The sequence below is a fragment of the Macaca thibetana genome, chromosome 17, assembly GCF_024542745.1.
Source record: "Macaca thibetana thibetana isolate TM-01 chromosome 17, ASM2454274v1, whole genome shotgun sequence".
Lineage (NCBI taxonomy): Eukaryota > Metazoa > Chordata > Mammalia > Primates > Cercopithecidae > Macaca > Macaca thibetana.
In genome coordinates, this window is record NC_065594.1 from 6,436,233 (window position 1) to 6,448,678 (window position 12,446).

Consider the following 12,446-nt stretch of genomic DNA (forward strand, 5'->3'; position numbering starts at 1 on the left):
CAAGGGCTGGGATTACAGGCGTGAGCCACTGCGCCCGGCCCAAGTGTTAATTTCTTTAAAGAAGCAGCGAAAGATCTTAAAGACTCATGAAAAGCAATTTCAGCACAGAGGCCTTCCTTATTTTTATTATATTCCCCTAATCTTCCCTACACTTAATTGAAAGCAAATGTTTAAGTTAACTTGCCCTTAGTGAGTCTTTCCAAATCATTCAACTTAGCCTTCAAGAAACAACTCTTTCTTTTCGTGCTCATTATATTGGTTTACATAATTTGCTTACATAGTCTGTAATTAAATTACTGAATCACAATAACATGTATTACAGGCGTAAGCTGATGTAGGGACAAACACCACTCAACTCAAAGGCGTGTGGCTGAGCAGGAAAACTGCCCGTGGTCACTGGGCCATGGGCATCTGCTGGCACATTTGCTCCATGAGTCAGCTTGGAAGAGGTGAGATGACAGAGCTGGTTCTGTAGTATGCAAATCCTGGATACAGGCCCACGCTCATTCTGATGTGGACTGGTATGCTAACCACAGAAGAGAATAGGAAAAGCAAAATTAGAGCACAAAATGTGACAAGGATCCAAACAAGAAATTTCCCTCAGCCTTTCCGAGCCAAGGAAATTTCCTTCATGAGAAGGAACTGAAGTAAATATAAGGAAGGAAGGAAGGAACTGAAGTAAATATAAGGAAGGAAGGAAGTGAAGTAAATATGAGGAAGGAAGGAGCTGAAGTAAATATAAGGAAGGAAGGAACTGAAGTAAATATGAGGAAGGAAGGAGCTGAAGTAAATATGAGGAAGGAAGGAACTGAAGTAAATATAAGGAAGGAACTGAAGTAAATATAAGGAAGGAAGGAATTAAGGAAGGAAAGCTGAAGTAAATATGAGGAAGGAAGGAACTGAAGTAAATATAAGGAAGGAAGGAACTGAAGTAAACATGAGGAAGGAAGGAACTGAAGTAAATATAAGGAAGGAAAGAACTGAAGTAAATATAAGGAAAGAAACTGAAGTAAACATAAGGAAGGTACTGAAGTAAATATAAGAGCCACAGTGAATGTTGGGTTTCTAGACATAGAATTGGCCTGTATCATTAGTTAAGCTGAACTTGGTTTTCATTTTTTTGTTGTTGTTGCCCAGGCTGGAGTGCAGCGACATGATCTCGGCTCACTGCAGCCTCTGCTTCCTGGGTTCAAGCAATTTTCCTGCCTCAGCCTCCCAAGTAGCTGAGATTACAGGCATGCACCACCACGCCTGGGTAATTTTTGTATTTTTAGTACAGATGGGGTTTCGCCATGTTGCCCAGGCTGGGCTGGAACTGCTGACCTCAGGTGATCCACCCACCTCAGCCTCCCAAAGTGCTAGGATTACAGGTGTGAGCCACCGCACCTGGCCTGGTTTTCATTCTTCAGTAAGAAGGACTGTAATGTCATTCTCAATTCCTTTGTGGTCCTTTCAATCCTGCATAAGTTAATACCTCCAGGTATTTTTACAAACAGGCTTCTGAACCCAAAGTGAGTCCTCACTTTTAATTCTTGCTTTCCTGGCTTAGTAATTTTATCCAGCCCAGGCGTCACCATCATGGGTTCTTCTGTTCATTTGTCCATCAGACCCCCTGGAGAACACTGGCCCAACTGTGGATCTCAACAACGCTTCCTCCTGTCTCTCAAGGAGACCCTCTTCTAAGGTCTTCACTGCTGGGGTCCTGACCTTCACACACACATTTGCCACAGGGAATTGTCATTGTCATCATCACCCTCCCTCCATCCCTCCCAGATGCACGGGCTCAGGAAGCCCGGCAGCTCCTCCCTGCTGCACCCTGGTCAGACAGGCAAGGGCAGGATCAGGTCGCAGGCACTAAAGGCAAAGCCAGATGGTCACGATCCTGCAGGCATTTTAGTTACAGCTTTCAATGCCACAAATGCCCCCTGGAATGAAAAGGATGACGGTCAAGGCCAAGTCCCTTCCTCTTGGGCATGCACATGAACACCTGTGACACCTGCCTTTCATCCAAGCCCAGCTAAGGCTCACAGCACCCCTCTTTCTGGCACACTAGCAAGTTTTGTAAGATGCAGATTTGGGCGGGGCCTACTGTTGGGACTCACAGTATGGGATCTGTTTCTAAATGGCCTGATGATAGCAGTCTGCAAGGAGCAGAACCACAAAACCAAGAGTGAAGGGATCACAGGAGAGCGTCAATCACTCTAAGGGGGAAAAGGTTTTCCAGGCCTGAGAGTTGTGGCTGACTTGAATGAAGCTCCTGACACGACATGACGTGACCATGGTGGACAGAAAGGGGGATGGACAGGGAGACCCGGAGCACATGGAAAGGGTTGTCCTAGCAGCAAACTCCGGACCTGCCCATGTGGACTCCGTTCATGGGTGAGAAGGGACCCCGTGGGAGCAAAGGAGCACCCAGCCTGCCTGAAGGGCACATCCCCTTTATGGGCCATCAAACCAGATGCCAGGTAACATGCAAACCATACAACCACTTCCTCTGCTCTGTCATTGTGATCATCTGTTTTCCTCTGGAGTCTGCTTAAAGGGAGAATATGCCATTCAGGCCAATGCAAATACTTAGTCTGTGGGACAGCTATATTTTTCATGATAAATTACCAAGATGACATTGACTCTCAGCAGGAACCACCCCGAGGGCTCTGACGAGATGCTTTCTGGACTAGGCAGTGCGAGAGCCGGACCCCAGACCTTTGTAACCCCCACCCCCAGGGTAAATACCTCTTCATGAAGACTTCATGAAGGCTGGCCAGCCAGTCCCCGCTGAGGATCCGCGGCAGGGCTGCTCAGCCCTGGCTGTGCACAACATCCGTGCGTAAGAGGATGTGGACACCCAGCCTCACCCCAGGCCCGTTAAAATTGGAATCTTTAAGAAGTGAGGCCAGAACAATGGCTTTTCTTAAAAGCTTCCCAGCAGATTCTAGTGAGTAGCAAAAGTCGAGAACCATGGGCTTAGTGTACCTAACTCACCGAGCCCTCATGCTGAAACCTGCGTGAACGGTCTTCGGTTTTGTATTCGGCTAAGCACTTGTAACATTATTAGTTACCATATACTGAGGGCCTAATATGTGCTAAGCACTGTTATATACTTCCACATTCAGTATGCGGAGACATAAAAACAACCCTGGACAGTGGCTATTGTTACCCCATTTCAAAATGTTTTATTATAAGAAAACAGGCTCAGAAAGATTAACTTGAAACAAAATTTGCACGGCTGATTAAGCAGAGAAATTAGTATGTAAATCCAGCCTCTGATTCCAAAAGTCTAAGCTTTTCCATTATGCGTGTTGTCTTTTAGCCTTTAATAACTGCAGAAACTGTGAGTGAGGTGTCGGGATCAGTACTACATCTTGCTAAACTTTCATCCGTAGGAAATCCGGGTCGGGAAGCTGCTCCTCCAGAGGCTATCAGCGCCCGGACACCTGCCTGCGCTCAAGAGGTCCGATTATTTATTATCGTAATCTAATTTTGTAGAACACCAAACTAGAGAATAATTTTGGGCTAAATTGCATGTGTGTTTTAATCAAGAGGCTGACATTATTGATTATGTAATAACCCATTCTCTCTGTTTATTTTCATCCTTAAGAAAACAATAACTTCTTCATTAAACTCACTCTGACCCTGATTTTGGAGACTTATTGCTGTGCCTGAATCCAACAAGACTGATGCATAGAAAAGCGGAATTAGATGCATAAAATACTGAGAGAGAGAGAGAGAGAGAGAGAGAGAGCCGCCTCTAATTGCAAAAGTAACTCCTGAGGTACAAAGAATCCATGGCATCACCCCGAAAGCGCTTGTGGGGAGAGGCCTCCCTTCTCCACCCTTCACCCCCAAGTGGATGACCCTGTGACTGAGTCATTAGAGGGCTGGCCAAGTGAGCTACTGGTTCCATCACTGCTGGAGACTGAAGAGGTTGGCTGAATTATCCAGACACGCCTCGTGTGGAACCCTGCGAAAGTCCTACATTGCTTATGAAGTTAGTATCCTGCTATAAACTGCAGAAGGCACCCTCAGCAGTCAATGATGAACAGTGTTGAGGGAAGGTGTCATCTGTCGGATCAGTGCAATGAGAGTCCTCATAAAAACACAGATGGACATTTTCCTCAGCTTTACAAATCATCTGTCCACTGCGGTGCTCTTGGGGTTCTCCTAGACTGAAATGCTATTCCCTGGGAGCAACTGAGAAATCCAATGTTCAGCACTGTTTTTCAAGAGTCATAGGAGGTTCATAAAGATATGTTGAACTAAGGAGATGGGGGAAGGAAGTGCTATAACCCCAGCACCTCGGTAGGGACTTTTTATACCGTCAGTGCATTCATCTTATGTAAATCTCACAATTCCCAAACGAGGAAATTGAGCTCCAGAGCGTACACAGCTAGTAAGTGATGTGGCCGATTTTCAGTTCAGCTCTCACCTCAGCCTCATATGGTTTCTCTGTACCACTTAAGAGTATCCCAGGAGAGGACCTCTTGTCTCTCCATAATGACAGGCCCAACCTTCGACCACTCCTCTCCCCGTGTAAGGTCTTGGGTTTGGCCCCTCTAGAGTCAATTTGACATTCAGCAAAGATCCGTTCTGTCATAGGGCACTGTGCCACATATCTCCGGGGCTGCCAGAGATATGCCCCAGTGTGGCCCCACCCTCAAGGCTGAGCTCCACAGAGCAGCCCGGCTAGCCAAGCGCCAAGCCCAGCAGGTCATGGGAGAGGGAAGAAAGCAACAGCTGCATCTCTGGCATGCCAGAGACGCCTCGAAGTATGCATAGAACCCTAATTCATGGAAACGAGGGCAGGGAAATGGCACGCTCTAAGGCTTGGCAAGCAGAAGAGCTTGGGCAGTCTGTGCGGGCTCTGCACTCTGAGCCTGGGTTCTCCTGGGTCCAGTCCTAGCTTCACCACTTTGTTAGCAGAGGGACTCTGCCAACGAGTAAGTTGACCCCTCCACACCTTATGGCTTCACCCATGAAATGAGAACCGATTCTGTCTAACTGCAAGGTGCAGGCCCTTTCCTCTATACCGCTTGCGAAAGCCTGGAGTTAAGGTGTTCCCGCGAGAGCGCGCACTGTTGTTGTGAGGGTAAGACAAGATCATTCATGTTCAGTGACGAGCCTGATTCCTGGCACACAGAAAGCTCTCCATCAATATGCTATTATTTTGATTATTTGGGGGTACATCAAGCAGTCCAATTTGACCGGAAGATAGAACACACGTAGAAGTAACTTCCCATCCCCAGCATGTAGCATGTCACTTGGTACATGTTGGGCGCTGGCTGTAACACAGTCCCTTAACCTCTGGAGGAAGGGTTTTTTTTTTTTTTTTTTTTGAGACGGAGTCTGGCTCTGTCGCCCGGGCTGGAGTGCAGTGGCCGGATCTCAGCTCACTGCAAGCTCCGCCCCCCGGGTTCCCACCATTCTCCTGACTCAGCCTCCCGAGTAGCTGGGACTACAGGCGCCGCCACCACGCCCGGCTAGTTTTTTGTATTTTTTTAAGTAGAGACGGGGTTTCACCGTGTTCGCCAGGATGGTCTCGATCTCCTAACCTCGTGATCCGCCCGTCTCGGCCTCCCAAAGTGCTGGGATTACAGGCTTGAGCCACCGCGCCCGGCCAGGAGGAAGGGTTAAGTGAGACGATGCACTCGAAAGCATCTGGCATGATGCGTGGCACGTGGTGGGTGGTCAGTAAATGCTCTGTGAATCTGAGTTCCTCCAGGGTCAACCCCAGGCCTTCTAGTCTTTTGGAAGCAAAACGGTACAAGTTTAGTGTTTCCAAACTGGAATCTAACAAACATGTATGTTCCCTGGGATGCTACTAGTGCTCCATAACAACAACAACAACAACAACAACAAATCAGTGCCTAAATATACTCCCTTCTGAAATGTAATATCAGTAATCCAAGAAAACACTCAACATGCCTACATAGTCATCCTTATTACTTTTCAATAAGATGTAGTTAAGACATGAAAGATCACAGTGGATCAAATAGTATGGTCCCAAGAACAGGACCAGACAGACCGATAAAACGGAAGAGAGGACCGGGCGCAGTGGCTCACGCTTGTAATCCCAGCACCTTGGGAGGCCTAGGCAGGCAGATCAGCTGAAGTTAGAAGTTCGAGACCAGCCTGACCAATGTGGAGAAATCCCATCTCTACTAAAAATATACAAAATTAGTCGGGCATGGTGGTGCATGCCTGCAATCTCAGCTACTCAGGAGGCTGAGGCAGGAGAATCACTTGAACCCGGGAGGTGAAGGTTGCAGTGAGCTGAGATCGCACCATTGCATCCTGCAAGTCCCAGCCAAGGGTTGCCTCTTCAGAGAGGCCTTCCCTGGCCACCCAGTCTATAGCAGGCCTGCCCAGCATGGCCATCCTAGCATGTGGCCTTGTTCGTTCCCTTCATACCTACCACACCACCTAGTAAATTTGTCATTTGCCCCAGTAGGTCAGTTCCACGAGGGCAGGTATCTCATTCGCTTCCTTACTGCCTGCAATAATGCTGAGCACAAAGTACGTGCCCAACAAATATTTATTCAATGAATCAATGAATGAATGGCCTTCTTATTTTAAATACCTGCCCTGAATATGACACTCTTTTTCAAGGAAGCTGACTTTTTTTTTCTTTTAAACACAATAGAAGGCTCATGGATAATTCTATTTTCAAATATCTACCCACCTGTGCTTGGTTTCTCTCTTTTATATCTTTTTTTTTTTTTTTTTTTTTTTGAGACAAAGTCTCCTCTGTTGGCCAGGCTGGAGGGCAGTGGTGCGATCTCGGCTCACTGCAACCTCCGCCTCCCGGGTTCAAGCAATTCTCCTGCTTCAGCCTCCAGAGTAGCTGGGATTACAGGCGCCCACCACCATGCCTGGCTAATTTTTGTATTTTTCATAGAGACGGCGTTTCACTGTGTTGTCCAGGCTGGTCTCAAACTCCTGACCTCGTGAGCTGCCCACCTCAGCCTCCCAAAGTGCTGGGATTACAAGCCTGAGCCACCGCACCCAGCCTTTTATATCTTAAGTTAAAAAAATTTTACTGGAGCACTACATCCATGTCTCTTTGGTAATGCACTGATTTGTAACTTCAGCAACTAATATGTTGGCTGATTCTATTTAATACTTTGACACCAAAAGATGACAGATACTGCTTCCAAACCACACTTTCTTTACTGACTCTCATGCATCCCTAACCTGCTGGTCCCACATTCAGGAGCTTATGGTGAAAGCCACAGGCAAGAGCTTTCTGTCTAGAACTCAGAGTTCTGTCTAGAAAAGTTGCAGTGCTTACTTGTGCATGTGTGCACGTATGTGTGTGTGTGTGTTGCTTACTACACCCTTTCCCTGCTTCTATTTTCTGTGCCCATTGCAGCATCAGACCCACAGACACTACCTGCAGGTAGAATAATGGCATGTGACCGTGAAACATCCTTACGCAATATGACCAAGGCCAGCATCTAAACCTGCTCCCAACACCTTTGACTGGTGGCACCTCCAGAGCCTGGAATCCCTTCCCCGGTGTTTACTTCTTTCCTCAGTGCATTCTGTCCTGGCCTTTTCTGTAACAGACGTGCCCGAAAAGCTTTTACTAAATAAATATCCTCACGTGCTCTTTAGATGACAGGTCTCCTCCACGAGGTCAACTAGAGAAGAAATGTGGCACTGAGTGTGGCAGCAGCAATCTTTCTTCCAGGCCACCTGTTCTTGCAGGGACCCTGACATCCCTTCCACCATGTCATGGCATTACTTGTCCACTTCCCTTAGGTCTGGGCAGAACTTTGGGGCTGCCTTGACCACCCTACTGTGACAGATGTAATGCTCTGTGACTTCAGAGGGGAGATCGTAAAAGTGCCTTGCGTTTCTGCCTTGCTCGTGCAGGATTCCAGCCGCCATACTGTGAGGAAGCCCAAGTTATCCCGTGTGGACAGATCACATGGAGAGGTATGTGTGAGACCTCAGGTATAGGTAGTCTAGCCAACAACTCAGACGAGATCCCAGCTGACAGTCCACATCAACCTTCAGATGACCTGGACCCTAGCTATCAGCTGTTCCCAGCCTTCGAGTCTTCTTACTCAGGGCCATGGATACTGGGGAGCAGAGACAAGCTGTTCCTGCTGTGTCTTGAACCAGAAAATTTACGAACATAGTAAAATGGTTATACACCATTAAATTTCAGTTTTTTAGGCAGCAATATTATATGGAAAAATGATTTCTGTTCACAATCCCAGTACCTAATTTCAAGATGCAGTCTAGATGTCCTATGAATCATCATGCTTTAATTTTTTTCTTTTAAATATTTATTTTTATTTTTCCGTAAGTTATTGGGGTACAGGTGGTATTTGATTACATGAGTAAGTTCTTTAGTGGTGATTTGTGAGATTTTGGTGCACCCATCACCTGAGCAGTATACACTGCACTGTATTTGTAGTCTTTTATCCCTTGCCTCCCTCTCACCCTTCCCCCAAAGTCCCCATAGTCCATTGTGTCATTCTTATGCCTTTGCGTCCTCATAGCTTAGCTCCCACATATCAGTGAGAACATAGGACATTTGGTTTTCCATTCCTGAGTTACTTCACTTAGATTAATAGTCTCCAGTCTCATCCAGGTCACTGCAGATGCTGTTAATTCATTCCTTTTTATGGCTAAGTAGTATTCCATCATATATATATATGTATATATATGGATATATATGGATATATATGGATATATATGTATATATATGGATATATGTGTATATATATGGATATATATGGATATATATGGATATGTATATGGATATATATGGATATATATATGGATATATATATATGGATATATATGGATGAGATTGGAGACTATTATTCTAAGTGAAGTAACTCAGGAATGGAAAACCAAATGTTCTATGTTCTCACTGATATGTGGGAGCTAAGCTATGCATAAGAATGACACAATGGACTTTGGGGACTTGTGGGGAAGAGTGGGAGGCTAGTGAGGGATAAAAGACTACAAATATGGTGCAGTGTATACTGCACGGGTGATGGGTACACACACACACATATATATATCTATCATATATATATATATGGATGTATATGGAATAAGCCATAGCCTATGGCTATGGTTTATACATTTTTCCCTTCCAAAATTCAGGTTGCAAGTTAACCCCCAATGTGGTAGTATTGAGAGGTGGGGCCTTTTAAGAGGTGATCAGACCATGAGAGCTCTGCCCTCATGAAAGGGTTAATCCATTCATGCGTTAATGGGTTAATGAGCTACCACAGCAGTGGGACTGGTGGCTTGATAAGAAGAGGAAGAGCGACTTGAGCTAGGATGTCAGCATGCACAGCCCCCACCAAGTAAGTGCCCCTCACCAGGTGGTGCCCTCTACCGCCTCAGTACCTCAGAGTCCCTGCCAGCAAGAAGGTTCTCACCAGAGGTACCCCTTTGACCTTGGAGTTCCCAGCCTCCAGACCCGCAAGAAACAAATTTCATTTCTTACAAATTACCCCTTTCAGGCATTATCAGGAATAGAAAATGGACTCATACGTCCACCAAATAAACATCCAATGTATGGAAAATTATACACCCATTAAGATGGATTCTAATGACACGGGGATATAGTCATGCATTTACTTAATGTATTCTCCTCGAGCAACACTCTATGTATGAGGAAAAGAAGCACAGTGGCTTTGGGAGTCAGAGGGCTTCCTGGGGCTGATTAGGAGGGAGTGGCTCACTGCTACGTGGCTGGAACACACAGGACGGATGGGAGGAATGCAAGTAAGAAGTCTTGCATTTCCTTCACTCAAAAGTGATTTTTAAAAGGCAGCAAATTTAGAAAATCTGAAAAAGAAAAAAAAAAGTGATGAGGAGGAAACCTCATCACCTCATCATCAACCAGCAAGGATCCGCAGAGATAACGTGTGCAGAAGAAGGAGGTGCTGACGGTGGGGCCAGACTTCCCCAGAGTGGGATGGGTTTGAGCCCTTTCTATGCACATGTCACAGGGCCTGGTGCTTTCATCAGGACGGAGGGCTGGGGACACCCAGACACACACACACTCGAGGGAAATTTACCAACATGTCAGCACTGGCTGTCTGAGTTGTGTTAATTACAGTTGCATTTTTTTTTTCTTTGTATCTTGTGTGTTCTAAATTATCTCTAATGAGATGTTTCTGCCACACCAGGGAGAAAAAGCAATAACAGGGACTGTAAAATAAAATTTAAATACCAGACCCTACAAACATGGCCTGTGCAAAGGGCTGCATCTCCCTGCCTTCCCTCCCTTCACTTGCTCCCTCCTCACCTCCCCAGGCAGCTCCTGGAAGGAGTGGTCAGCCCAGCCCCCCATTTCCTCTTGCCCACGCAGTCACATCTCTGCCATCTAGCTTGCACTTCGCACCCCCACCCCCAGATCAACTGTGACCTCATCGTCAAATCCAAGGGACATGTTTTTATCGTTACCGTGCGTGGCTGTCCAGCCTCTAACCGTGTGGGCTGCTCTCCCAGGTCTCTCCCTGCTGCCTTTCCTGTCTGCCTTGTGGGTTTCCTACTTGCACCTCCTCCGTGTTCCCCAGAACACCATCAGGGTCCCCTTAATCTACACACACTTCCTCTTCTAAATTAATGGTTTCAAATAGCAACGCTACACTGATGACTCCCAAGCCTATGGGTAGCGCTGCCCTCCCTGAGTTCTTGCTCCACATGTCTAACTACCTGCTGGGCATCTCCAGCAGGAGGTAAGCTGAAGCTTGAGACATAAGCTGGACCCTGAAGGATGGCTGCGTTTTGAAACGAAGACGTTGGGGTGGGGTGGGAGTGCTCCAGGCAGGAGAAATGACACGCGCACATGTTTAGTGGGGAGAGGGCTCACGCACATTGCCTTCCAGGGACTCAACCCAGCAGGAGCTCAGCGAGTTCAAGATCGAACATTACCATTCCCCACAGGAATTCATCCTCCTCTGTTCTCTAAGCACAGGTGCTATTAACCAGTCACCCAAGCCAGAAATGAGGAAGTCCAGTTACCCACTCGTGCATGTCTTCATTTGCTGTTCCTTAGACACATGCAGACAGGATGCACACATGGCTTACAGCGCTGCCCTCACAATGTGGAATCCACTGAGGTAGGGAGGCTGTCTGCTGGTGGTGGTGTGGGGCCGTGAGCTGGCAGCCGGGTCAGCAGGCAGTCACATCTCAGAGTGGAGGTGCTGTGACGGAGGAAGAGATGGGGCCAAGCACTCAGGAGGGAATCAGGAAAGACTTCCTGAGGTGGCGACATAAGCTGAAACCTGAAAGATGGCTGGGTTTTCTTTTTTCTTTTTTTTGAGACGGAGTCTCGCTCTGTGGCCCAGGCTGGAGTGCAGAGGCCGGATCTCAGCTCACTACAAGCTCCGCCTCCCGGGTTTACGCCATTCTCCTGCCTCAGCCTCCCGAGTAGCTGGGACTACAGGCGCCGCCACCTCGCCCGGCTAATTTTTTGTATTTTTAGTAGAGACGCGGTTTCACCGTGTTAGCCAGGATGGTCTCGATCTGCTGACCTCGTGATCCGCCCGTCTCGGCCTCCCAAAGTGCTGGGATTACAGGCGTGAGCCACCGTGCCCGGCCCTGGGTTTTCAAAGTAAGAAGCTGGGGTGGGGTGGGAGTGTTCCAGGCGGGAGAAACGGCACGTGCACACGGTTTAGCAGTGAGAAACGGCACGTGCACACGGTTTAGCAGTGAGAAACGGCACGTGCACACGGTTTAGCAGTGAGAAACGGCACGTGCACACGGTTTAGCGCGGAGAGGGCTCAGGCACAGTGCATTCCAGGGACTGAGTCTGGGACGCCCAGATTGTGGAGAAGGTGAGGGTGTGTGTGTGAGAGGTGAGAGAGAGAGAGACGGAGAAACAGAGTGACAGAGGTGTTTAGGAACTGAGCTCTCAGGGACCTGGTTAAAGAAAATGGATTTTGCCTAGAGAAACATGGAGTCACTGTAGTGTCTTAAGCCAGAGAGTTCTTTCAGCATCTACTCACTAAATGTGAACACTTTAAAAAGAGCCCTCAAATTTCACTGTGAGAATGTGTTTGCATAGGCCAAGCCTGCAGGCAGAAAGGCTGAGCAGGAGGCCCAGGTGACTAGCCTCGCCCAAGCAATGGATGAGAGGTAAAACAGGTTCAGGAGAGTTTGCAGAGCCAGTCCTACTAACAGAACTTGCTGAATGTCTGAATGTCTGTGCAAGAGGAAGAAGGAGGACTGGAGGAAGCTTTCCAGCCAATGGCAAGTGCACATGGGTGGACGATGGTACCATGCAAGGTGAGGGAAGCTGCAGGAAGGTCAGTGTTGGGGCAGGAAGTGGGTAGAGCAAGTTGGGTCTGGGTGTCTGTGTCATAACTGGGTAAAACTGCGCAGGGGACACAGCTGGAGATACAGGCCTGGGACCTGGGAGATCTGGGCTAGAAATAAAGGTTTGGTAGGCACTGTCATTCGATGAT